General features: G+C 38.8%; 1 long non-coding RNA gene across 3 annotated transcripts; it reads right to left on the bottom strand.

Annotated features, from left to right (window-relative positions):
• Positions 1-8,889: 8,889 nt before the first annotated feature.
• LOC106936763 (uncharacterized) lies at positions 8,890-10,735 on the bottom strand. 3 transcript variants are annotated; one of them, XR_001422212.1, is made up of 4 exons: positions 10,588-10,735; positions 10,369-10,509; positions 9,628-9,708; positions 8,890-8,901 (listed from the first exon to the last, which is right to left on the bottom strand). It is a non-coding gene; the product is annotated as an uncharacterized LOC106936763 (long non-coding RNA). The 3 variants fall into 3 exon arrangements; XR_001422210.1 differs by lacking the exon at positions 8,890-8,901 and having other exon boundaries at positions 8,936-9,708; positions 10,588-10,728; XR_001422211.1 differs by lacking the exons at positions 8,890-8,901; positions 9,628-9,708 and adding an exon at positions 10,040-10,180 and having other exon boundaries at positions 10,588-10,727.
• Between the last annotated feature and the right edge of the window lie 104 nt (positions 10,736-10,839).

Raw genomic sequence — 10,839 nt, 5'->3', positions numbered from 1 at the left:
GAAATGCAAAAAAAGAGTGTTTCTCTTTTTTGCCATATTGCGATGTGTCAGACAGTGAATGAGTTTTGAGTAATGAAGTAAGAATGCTCAGAAAAAGCTGGTGGTGTATTTTTATTTTTTAGAAACATGTGGCCTAAATATGGTGAGCAACTCTGTTTTAGTTTTTTTTAAAAAAATAAAAACCAGTTAACATGTGTATATCCACTGCTTGCTAAAAAGTGATCTAGACTACTTAATGTTTTTATTGTGACTTTCTACATATCCTCCAAAGGAGCAAATTTGGGTCAGATTTAGCACATTCTGAGCAGTTTAAGAGTTGTTTTTTTTTGTTTTTTTTGTTTGTTTTTTTTTTTTACTATTTTTTTAGCTCACTGTCCAAAGACAGCTATGAACAGTGCAAGAAAATGTGACAGATATACAGCACAACAACTTAATAAAATTATGCATTTATCATGCATCTAATTCTTAATTAAGAAATTGGTGTATTGGGAGGAAAAAAATAAATACTTTTGTTTCTGTCAAAGTTTCAATAGATTGTAAGAATTTATTTTTTCATCAACAGACAAAACACTGAGCTTAAATCTCCTTATGCTCAGACCAAAGATTCTTTCCTCAACTATACAGATTAAAGCTGAATGGGAGAAGGAAATGCCACCCAGATTAGAGGAAAAGTGCTTTTCCAAGAGAGAGTCCCACCATACAACAACAAACTCCAAAACATAAAGAAAATTTGCCTGTATGGGGCTGAAACTAACAATTATTTTAATAATCGAATATTCTATTAAGTACTCTAACAATTGATCAATTAATAGGAGGGAGGTGGGGGGAATCTATATTCTGTGGATTTTTCATTTTTCACTTCAGCTTATTATATTGCAAATTAGATACAAATTAAACAAATATTTCAATTATTTTTTAAAGAAAAAGAAAAAACATTTTATTACCTAATATGCAATAACAGCATTCCTTTAGTGAACGCTGGATCATTTGTAGAAATGGAAGCATCTGGAGCTAAGAAAATATTTCTAACATCAACATGTGAAAAGTTTAGTCATTCTGCTTTACATACCATTAATACAGATTATTTTTGGACTAAAGGATTAATAATTTGATCACAAAATGTGCTTATTACCAGATTTTTTTTTTATTATTATTTTTACAGAATTTAATCTAGGTGAACCTAAAACTGCCAACTGAGGTGTTCTGGGTCGAAAATACAGACAAAGAAGGTTTTTTAACTTAAATGCAAAATGTTTATATCGTTACACTTTTGGATTAATTACTGCCCTGAGTTTGTTGGGGTTTTTTCAGCAAATGGCCTCTTTTTAAATCTGCATACTTAAGTTAATTATTCAATTTCTAAATTAGTTGACAGTCATTTCACTAATCGATTCATCACGATTAATAAGATTAATCTGATCGTTTCAGCTGTACTCCTGAATAAAAAATAAAAACAATCTGGTTCACAAGTTCTATTGTTTCAGCATTTTAAGTCTCAGAGATGATCAAACTACATCTATCCTTGATATGTTTCCAATGAAAATTAGTCAATAGTTCACAGTGCAATTGAAAACTTTATTATACAAAATAAAATAAAGATTTTATATCTCAGAGGTTTGAAGGATGTCAAAAATAATGCAAAAATTATAACATGGCACAAAATTAAGCTTCTTCCACATAGTACTGTTTGAAAATTGTAAAAGAGACAGTAAAATGCAGAGTGAAAGGTAGTTTATGTTACATCAGATAACAAAATTTAAGACTCATGGCCTGCTCTGGTGTTTGTTTGTTTGTTTGGTTCTTCTGTTTTATCTCCGGTGGCTTGCTGGCTACTTTCCCCCTTTTATTTGCATTTATTTAAGTTTTTGCATTTATTTTAGTTTTTACATACATACATAAATAAATACACACACACACACACACACACACACACACACACACACACACACACACACACACACACACACACACACACACACACACACACACACAGAGCTGTAGATAACAATTCTATTATTGTTATTACTAATTTATTCTATTAATTAACATGATGATTAATCAATGTCAGCTAAAAAAAAACATTTCTGCAAATATTTGATTTAACTACTTAAAATTATTATATACAATATAAGAAAGGAAATGCAACTAAGCAATTTAATTATATTTTTGTAAATGCTAAATAAATATTTTATTGCTTAAAGTTCAATAACAGCATTCCCTTAGTGAATGCTTGATCATTTGTAGCAAAGGATGCATTTGCAAATAAAATGCAGTTCATATCTGCATCATTGTGTTTTATGTTGGATTTGCAGGTGATCCGAGATCAGCACTCTTCACACCTACCTCTGCAGCTGAGGATGATGTTGCAATCACAGCCAATCACTATGGAGACACAGTGGAAGCAGACATATTAGCCCCTGGTCCCTACAGACTGCACTTCAAACTGACCTGTCTGCTCTGGTATCTACCTGCCCACACAGCATCAGGCGAGCTAACACATGCTATGCAACCCAACTCTCCTGCTCACTCTCCACACACTCTAGTAGAACAACGCATGGCAATCTACTGTAGGCTGGGGTGTCTTACATGTACAGCGGTGGGCCAATTACTATTGAAGCACCCACTAAGTCTTGTTTTAACTAATATTCAAACGTTTAAAGAGTCCAACTGCTTTTTGTATTGCTTGGATCATATTTCAACAATTTAGGTTTTTCTTGACATCTGAAAGTATTTATGAATAATTATGCTTTCTTAAAATGGATATTAAATGAAAGAGGATGCACCTTGACTCAGAGACTTTCATAGTTTACAACTAGCAATTTGTTTTCAGCAAAAATGTAAAGATTTCAATGCACTTTTATGTATTTGATTGTGAGTGTGTGCTAAACTCAGCGTCTAAACACCGTGGAGCAAGAAAGGAAGATACTATGCCACTTGTTCCAACATTTTTTCCATCCAACACACAACAAACAGAAAATTCCACATCCACTTGCAAAACAGTGTGGCTAAATCTGGCAGTGTAGCCTCCAGTGCACGCACAAACACACAAGCAAGTAAAGCAACGCGGGACGATGAGCCCTAACCTCCTAGCTCCCTCCCTTTCCTCTCTCAGAGCAGCCCTGCCCTCCACATTCCTCACAAGGAGCCCCATCCCCCCTACGACCTGTCCCAAATAGGAAACTTACCCCATTTTTCCCACCCACGCGGTGACTTCTTCAAGCCTACACACTCAAATTATGCTTTGAAAAGTCGACTGAAAGACGGGGTGGGGGGATCCGGGGGAGGTCTGCAGGAGTGCACGCACACATGTACATACACACACAGAATTATAATAGACTGCAGCATTCATCTATAGGCTCACATGTTCTTCTACACAGAACACATGCACATGCTCTCTTTATTCTATAAAGCATGTTTGATATTAAATATAAAATCACAGCTGAAAGTCTGCAATCATAGCAAAAACTATTACTTAATTAATGCTATTTATTTTCTGTAAAAGATCAGGTTAGTTTTTTGCTTTGTGGCTAAGTGAGAATACAAACACTTGAGTTGTCAAAGGCCACTGTATTCTTGCTTTTTGAATTGTATGGTTTTTACAACAATTTGTTTAAATACAAAAGTAGCGGAATCCAGATTGGCCACCTTAAAATTATCTCCTATTTTTACAATCATTATACATTTATTGTGTTAGAAATAAACAAACAATTTTCACAAACAAAATACTGAAGTAAAACTTATGTCTAAAACAAAGTTCTATAATTCAGTCACTTACTTCTGATCCAATCCAAAGAGTAAAACCTGGCCACTAAAAATCCGATCAGAAAATCCAAATTAAATCCGACCCAGCTTCGAACTGATTTCACACTGTGGGCCAGCATGTAGCAACACATTACACCGCCTTAAAAAATGTGCAAGAAGTTGAGTAAGTTGACCTCAGAGTTTGTTACTTAATGTGACACGTGGTCTGCAATGCAAACCTGGGTAGTTCTGTGAACAAAATGTTCTTTTTTTTAGGAGGCGTGGTCCAGGAGGCCTATATCTCCCGGGGTAAAATACAGCCTGATAATGGAACACGGCTGAATAGAAAAGCCACATACTCTTCCTGTCTGAACAACCTATGAGTGGAACCCGAACTGTGGCTCAGAGATTCCAAATAAAATATCCAAAATAAAGAATATGTTACCACTGTCATTGTATTAAATACATTATTGTCTTGTAAATATGAAAATTAACATTTGAATTCCAAATATAGATTTTTTTAATAACCTTACAACTACCAGTAAATTCACAGTCCAACTTCAGTTCACTAAAATATGTTAATCTCAAAGAAATTTAAATTAAGAGAACATAAAACAAATATTCAACATTTATTTATCCTCTCTCTCCACAAATAGCCCAATAAAATGGCTCCAGTTTAGTGGATGGAGCTACACTGTAAAAACCAGAAAACTTTCTTCTTATCAGTTTGTTTTAATTTTCAACAATCTGTGTGGTCCGGCTGCTGTAGTGCAGGACAAAGGCCAAATGCTATGACAATACTATTGCACTGCTTTAGCGCATGGTACAGTAGTGCAACATTGTCAAAGCAGCTGACCTCTGCATGCTGGGACACACAGACACTCACAAAAACAAGAGTAGCTGTACCACACACACACACCTTGCTCTTTGAATACACAACAGTCAACCACAAAATAAAGCGTCCAACAATTGACCAATCATTCCAACTCAGTAGCAATTCTGCACCGTTTTATTTCTGTGTAAAAAATAATTTGAAGTTTACAGCAGGAAGGGCCAAGATGGCAGTGTGTGTCGGCCAATGCCCTTTTAATATTGCACTGCTCATGTGATTTCACAGTAGTACAATAGAAAAAGGGCTTTGAACTACATGATTTCTATTCAGTGCATCAAACTCTCACAGGAACACCAGTATGCAACACCTCACCTCCATCAATATGTTGTAGACAGTGGTGGGGGCTGCAACAAGCCTCCTCGCAGCTATCATGATTAACATGTTGCAAGCAGACAAGCAGCCGTGAAACAACCAAAACAGGCTTAAAAAGCCTACTGTGTGATCCTAGTGTTAAATGCACAGGCCCCAAAAAGAGCATAAAATCTATGCAAATGGGGAAGGGTGCTGTTACGCTCTGCATGGTATCATTTCTACACAATAAGAGAATATTAGAAGACAATGTATCTGTGGATTTGTTCCAGTCAGCGTTAAAACTGCAGGGAAACAGGCATGGAACCAAACAGACAGGCGAAGCTCTTCCTATAGACTGCAGCAGTAACTGAGCTCTGCTGGGAGGAAACGAGGGAGGAGAAAACATATATAGGGCAAAGAGCACATTCCGAGATACAATACCAGAGACTTTCATTTAATACCTACTATTCCTGTCCCTTTAGCCAAAGTGGCAACGTGAAACCCTCCTCTTTTAGGAAACCGTGGTGTGGGGGAGTGGGTGCAGAGGAGAGGGGGCACGGTGAGGGGGCTTTGTTATTTCCAATGTCAGTAGCCGTTTCCAATCAGCTGCAGAACTCATTTTCCTGCCAGGACCCTCATAATCCAGCCATGCAGTGGCAGCAAAACAAACAACAACAAAAAAAAAAACAAGTTCCGACCACAAGCAGCGACCAGACTCCATGTCGTCCAAAGCACAACAGGCTAGGCTACCAACGCTACATGGAAACCCGGAGATATGGGATCTCTTCCCCGATAGGACAGCAGGGTTACACGGCTGCTTCACCGACGCTGCTGCCGCTTCTTCTTCGTGCTTTCCTGTCCCAACAGATCGAGCCCGACACGCTGAAGCCACGCTCAGACCTCACATTCCTACACTTCCATCCGCAACTCAAACAAACACAAGGGCATGTGGCTCCGGGCCACATCCACAACGGAGCACAGCTGAACTGAGCATTTCTTCTAAGACCCTCTTTTCCACATAAACATGCTAACATTGCACAGCCTCGTTATTCCACTCTGCAACAGCAAATAGCAGCTCAGAACTCTGTGGACTTCTATGAAATGATAGAATCTAAATGTTGACATGTTTTATAAAACCGTCTCCTGTAAGGAGCAAATTCTGAACAGAGAATTGTGTAATTATTAAGTTATAAAAGCTTTAATAACTAGCTTATTAAAGCTATATATTGGCTAATTAAGAAACATTTTTCTACGGGGTCAGGGGACTTTTGTGTACCCATGGATCGTACTGCAAAAGTGGTGGACCTTAACAGTAAGTTAGGTTTGACAAAGAAAGAAAGGGAAAGAAAGAAATTAAGAAGGAAAGAAAAAGAAAACTTGCCTGTCACCTACCTGTCAATCACTATCTTTGTCAACAAGCTCTCTCGCACGCTTTTACTTCAATCTCACTCAAATCAATGCGCGCGCACACAATAGCAGCTCCACAGTAGTGAGCAGCAACTGCTCCTAAAATCTCCGCCGTGGTCAGTCAGACCCACCAGCACCCACGCTGTGCGCGAGCAGCATGCCATCTCCTCCCCCCATAGCGGCCAGCGGTTCTGCTGAGCGATACCTGGCGCTGGCAGGGCCGGTCCGTAGCCTCCGGCTCACCCTGCACAGGCTCAGCGGAGCTCTGCTGATGGGTTCAGCGGACAGTTGCAGCCCGCTCTCACCGCCTTCTTCTCGCACAGCCGTCCTAACAATCCGCCGCAGCGACTCCTTGTCGGGGGAAACGCTGTTTCGTCCACTGGCAACCCTACGGCCTCCCAGCTTTGGACTCCATCTTTGACTAGTTGACATTCAGCTCTTGCCGAGACAAATTCCTTATTTGAATACCAGTTTGCCATTGGTTCAATTTACCTCTTCTGTCTGCTCTCATTGGTAGAAAATTTATCCCATCACCTCCATGATTGGTCGAATACGAAAGGGGGCTGTCATTGTATAGTTAAATTTTAACAATGAACACAAATTATCCTTTCCATTCACAATTTTATCATTACCCGCCTTTGAGGAGCTGCTTGCTCTTCTAGCGTTTCAAGGGAACGAATATATAAACATAAGACAGCAACAGCTGTCTCCGCTGCAGCTGTATTATCAACTGCAGGGGAAATGGCAGTAAGAAAGATCTCCATATGTGATCTGCTGCATCAAATGCATCAGTGGAGATCATTCACGATACCAGCAGTTCAGCAAAGAAATTAGCCTACTTACAGGAGCCAACGATTTCCACGGAGCAGAAAATCAAGCCTGACTGGGAAAGTCATTGTTGTTGACGTGGGAAAAGTTCTATTAGAGGAGGCCAAAGGTGATCCATATGTCGCGCTGATTGGGTGGGACGGAGCAGTGGTGTGTGCAGTGCAGAGGATGGGGTGGGAAAAGGTTAAAGGCGGCGAGCCTCTTTGGAGGTGCAGTGGTGGACGCTCGGAAGAGGGCAGCGGCCTGTGAAATCTGACATTCCTGACCAAGGGAGCTGAAATAATGGCATTGTCCGGCGGGAAAGACCCGCCTCCACAGCAGTGGGCTGAGGTGCATGCTGCAAGTTTAACGCCAGATAGAGTGTCTGTGGAATCAATTTCTTTTTTCTGGAGACGTGACAATGAACCATCTTTTTATTTGTAAAATTGTTTATTTTACTTTTGGATTTTTCAAAAGTGCACCTTGATATGTAGAAGAGAAAGAGCTAACAGAGTGCGAATGAAAAACTTGGTTTTCCTTGTTCTTGTCAACAAAGTCTGCTGGATTTGATTTAAATGCCTCCACCCAACCCCCGTGCCCCATCCCCCAGCTCCAATGAGCGGTAGCTACAGCACATTTTATAATCAAGGAGTTAAACACTAATTTGACATTAAAATAATAATAATAAAAAACTTAAAAGACCAGAAAATGCCAGAGAGAACCGAACTTGGACGGACCGGAAGGCTGAGACATCTCTCTTGTTCAGTCTTATTTCCTTTCTTGCTCTACCCTCACTTTTGAGCAGAAACCTGACTGCCATGACGTGCTTTAGATGCTATGTTAGGCACGCGCGTTCATGTGCGCTCCTGCTCATGAGAACCGTGCCCGAGCACAAAGCGGCGGTGCTGAAGTGGGGCCGCAGGAAGCGCTATGCCCATATATAGTAGTGACGGCTGACTGATTACGTTGCAGCCGCATTTGACATGAGGCTGCAGCAGAGACAGAAACTCTGTTCATCCGTCCGGCTTCGCTGCCTTATTTCATTTTCAATTAGCCATCATTGTTTTTAGGGTGAATTTAACTCTTAAGGTGTCAGATCATCTTTAACCAAGAGATTATTAAGCTTGCTACTGAAAAACCTGTTAAATCTTTAAATTTGTTTAATTCTGCCTTCTGGCGGGTGCACAAATATTTCAAACCTAACCACATTCATTTCTGGGACACATAACCCCTCTCCCTTCTAAGAAGAGTGACTGAAGAGTGCTGCTTATACTAGCATTAGTACCAGGGCCCGTCGGATACATGAGGGGGCAGGTGGGCATCATTACACATATATATTTTGCTCCATGATATTTATTAACATTACTGCACAGCAAATTGTGAAGTGTATATGTTACACTTTAAGAGTAAAGTTTACACCGAACTCGGTGATCATTTGGGTCCAAATTCCCAGTGTTGAAAACACTCGACATGGGAGTTAAAAAAAATAACACTCAAATAGTGTACAATTCTAACACTTTAAGAGTATAAATTAACTCCATTACCGATATAATTTGACTCTTTCAAGACTGATAGAGCACAAAATAAACTCTGTCAGAGTGTCTAAACTATATGATATGGAGTACAATGTACCATGGAAAATAGAGTTTATCCATCACCAAAACAGAGTTAATTCTAGCTTTAAAGAGTTGATTTTTGACACTTGTATTATTATGTACTATAGCTCTAAATGCTCTTACAAAGATACATTAGAAACATTAACTCTTTCATTAAAAATAATACATGACTGAGCAAACAGAAAGTCCAAGTATACTTTATTTTAGTTTAGTTTGCAGCATTATAGGTATACAGTAACTGAAGCAAATTAAAGGACATCCTTTATATAAACATTCCATTTTAAATACAAGAATTGTATAAACTTCTAGCACTGGACAGTACTATGCTCCTTAGTGATTATGAACAAGGACCACCCCAATTAACAAAATGTGAAAGTGTAAAAAATAGACAAGCTTCAGTGGTACACTTTAGCAGTATTGTGTAATTTTTTTCTACAACACAAACATCTAAGTTTTTCAAACAAGTTAATGTGAAATAGAGCTTTTCTACAAGAACCTACAAGAGCAAATCCTGTCTCAATATCTTCTACAACAGCATGTACCATATACAGATCTGAATATTCCAACTTCAAACTTGGAACCCACAATGAGACCAAAATACTCCATGGCATCACATGCAACCCAAGATATCACATCAACATCACAATTCATGTCAGCGTGTATGTTTTCTGCCACAATGTCCTCATTTGTTTACTCACTTTCTCACTGTCTTTACATTTCCATAATCAATGCAGTTAAAACACAACAACTCCCAGTGGTATGCTATTGCAATCTGTTTTTGGGGCATTAGTGCACATACTGTTCAATGAAGAGTTCGTCAGAAGCTAAAATTTATGACTTAGCCTTGCAGGGAATGAGTTGACGATCCACAACTATGGAGTAGTCATTGATGGTGAAATGCTCCAACCGCTAAAACGTAGTAGGGCTGCCTCCCCTGGACTGAGCTTGTCATCTCTCGAAGGCTGCGGCATGACAAATAAATTTTTCAGTGGAACAAAAGTAAATCAGATAATAGCATTTCAACTTTGCGGTAAGACACACTTTACTAAAAGTTGGGTTGACTTACTTTGTGAAACTGGACATCTTGGCTCAGAGCTTCTTGAACAGATCTTCACAACCCTCTTCTCCCTCTGGGTGGTGGAGGCAGGAGGTACATAAACAGCAACAGTAATAAAAAAAATCTTTATTAAAATACAAGTTGAATGACCAAACTTCATTCAGAAACTATTCCCACATAATTGCATATAAAAGTGATTTTACATAAATAGTGAAAATATTACCTCTTTGGACTGCGAGAAAATGTCATCACTTGAATCTCTTCTTGGGGATGTCATCAAGGTGTCATCACCATTGAGAGGACATGAACAACAGCTCACTGATGAACGTGATGAGAAAGTGTCTACGCATGAAGACTCCTCTGCAGACTCTAAGGAGAAACCAGAAATACAAAGAGACAGTGGACTACCATTAAATAATTTGTGCCTACAATAACAGAATGATTTTTGCTATGATGTCAGTGAAGCATAAAAACGAAACAACTTTTGGACTTCCTGTGCCTCAAAAGTTTTAACTATGTTAAGTATTATAGACCTAATTTTATTGTCCAACTATTACCTTTGACAGAAAAGGCATCTGTGATGTTCCAGACAACGCTGGATTTTTCCTCCGGAATGTCACTTATGTCTTCAACTTCCGACCCAGTTTCATTCACAAGACATACATTTGTTTCTTCAGGGATGTTAAGCTTCTCTTTGGCTGTAAACATACATTCATTTTTGAAAATTATTAAAATGCTCAAATACAAGTCAAATTGAATGAATGAAAAAACATTACCTTGTCTCAAAAATGTTGAATATGAGGCTCCATTGAGCTTGATGTAGCATGACTGTCATGCATATTGGACTTTAGAGAGCACCATCACAAATGTCTGGAAAAAAACATTACTTAAACAGTGAGTTGGTTTTGTTTACACCATTGTCACCTCCAAAAAAAAAAAAAAAAAAAAAAAAAAAAAAAAAAAAAAGAAAACCCCTTTAGGGGTTTAAAGGGTTTTGGGGGGGGGGGGGGGCCCTTTCACTTTTCCCC

Source organism: Poecilia latipinna, unplaced genomic scaffold (assembly GCF_001443285.1).
Source record: "Poecilia latipinna isolate Pla-1442-1.1 unplaced genomic scaffold, P_latipinna-1.0 Scaffold2211, whole genome shotgun sequence".
Classification (NCBI taxonomy): domain Eukaryota; kingdom Metazoa; phylum Chordata; class Actinopteri; order Cyprinodontiformes; family Poeciliidae; genus Poecilia; species Poecilia latipinna.
Note: the sequence above shows the minus strand (reverse complement) of the source record. Positions and strands in the feature narration are given on the sequence as shown.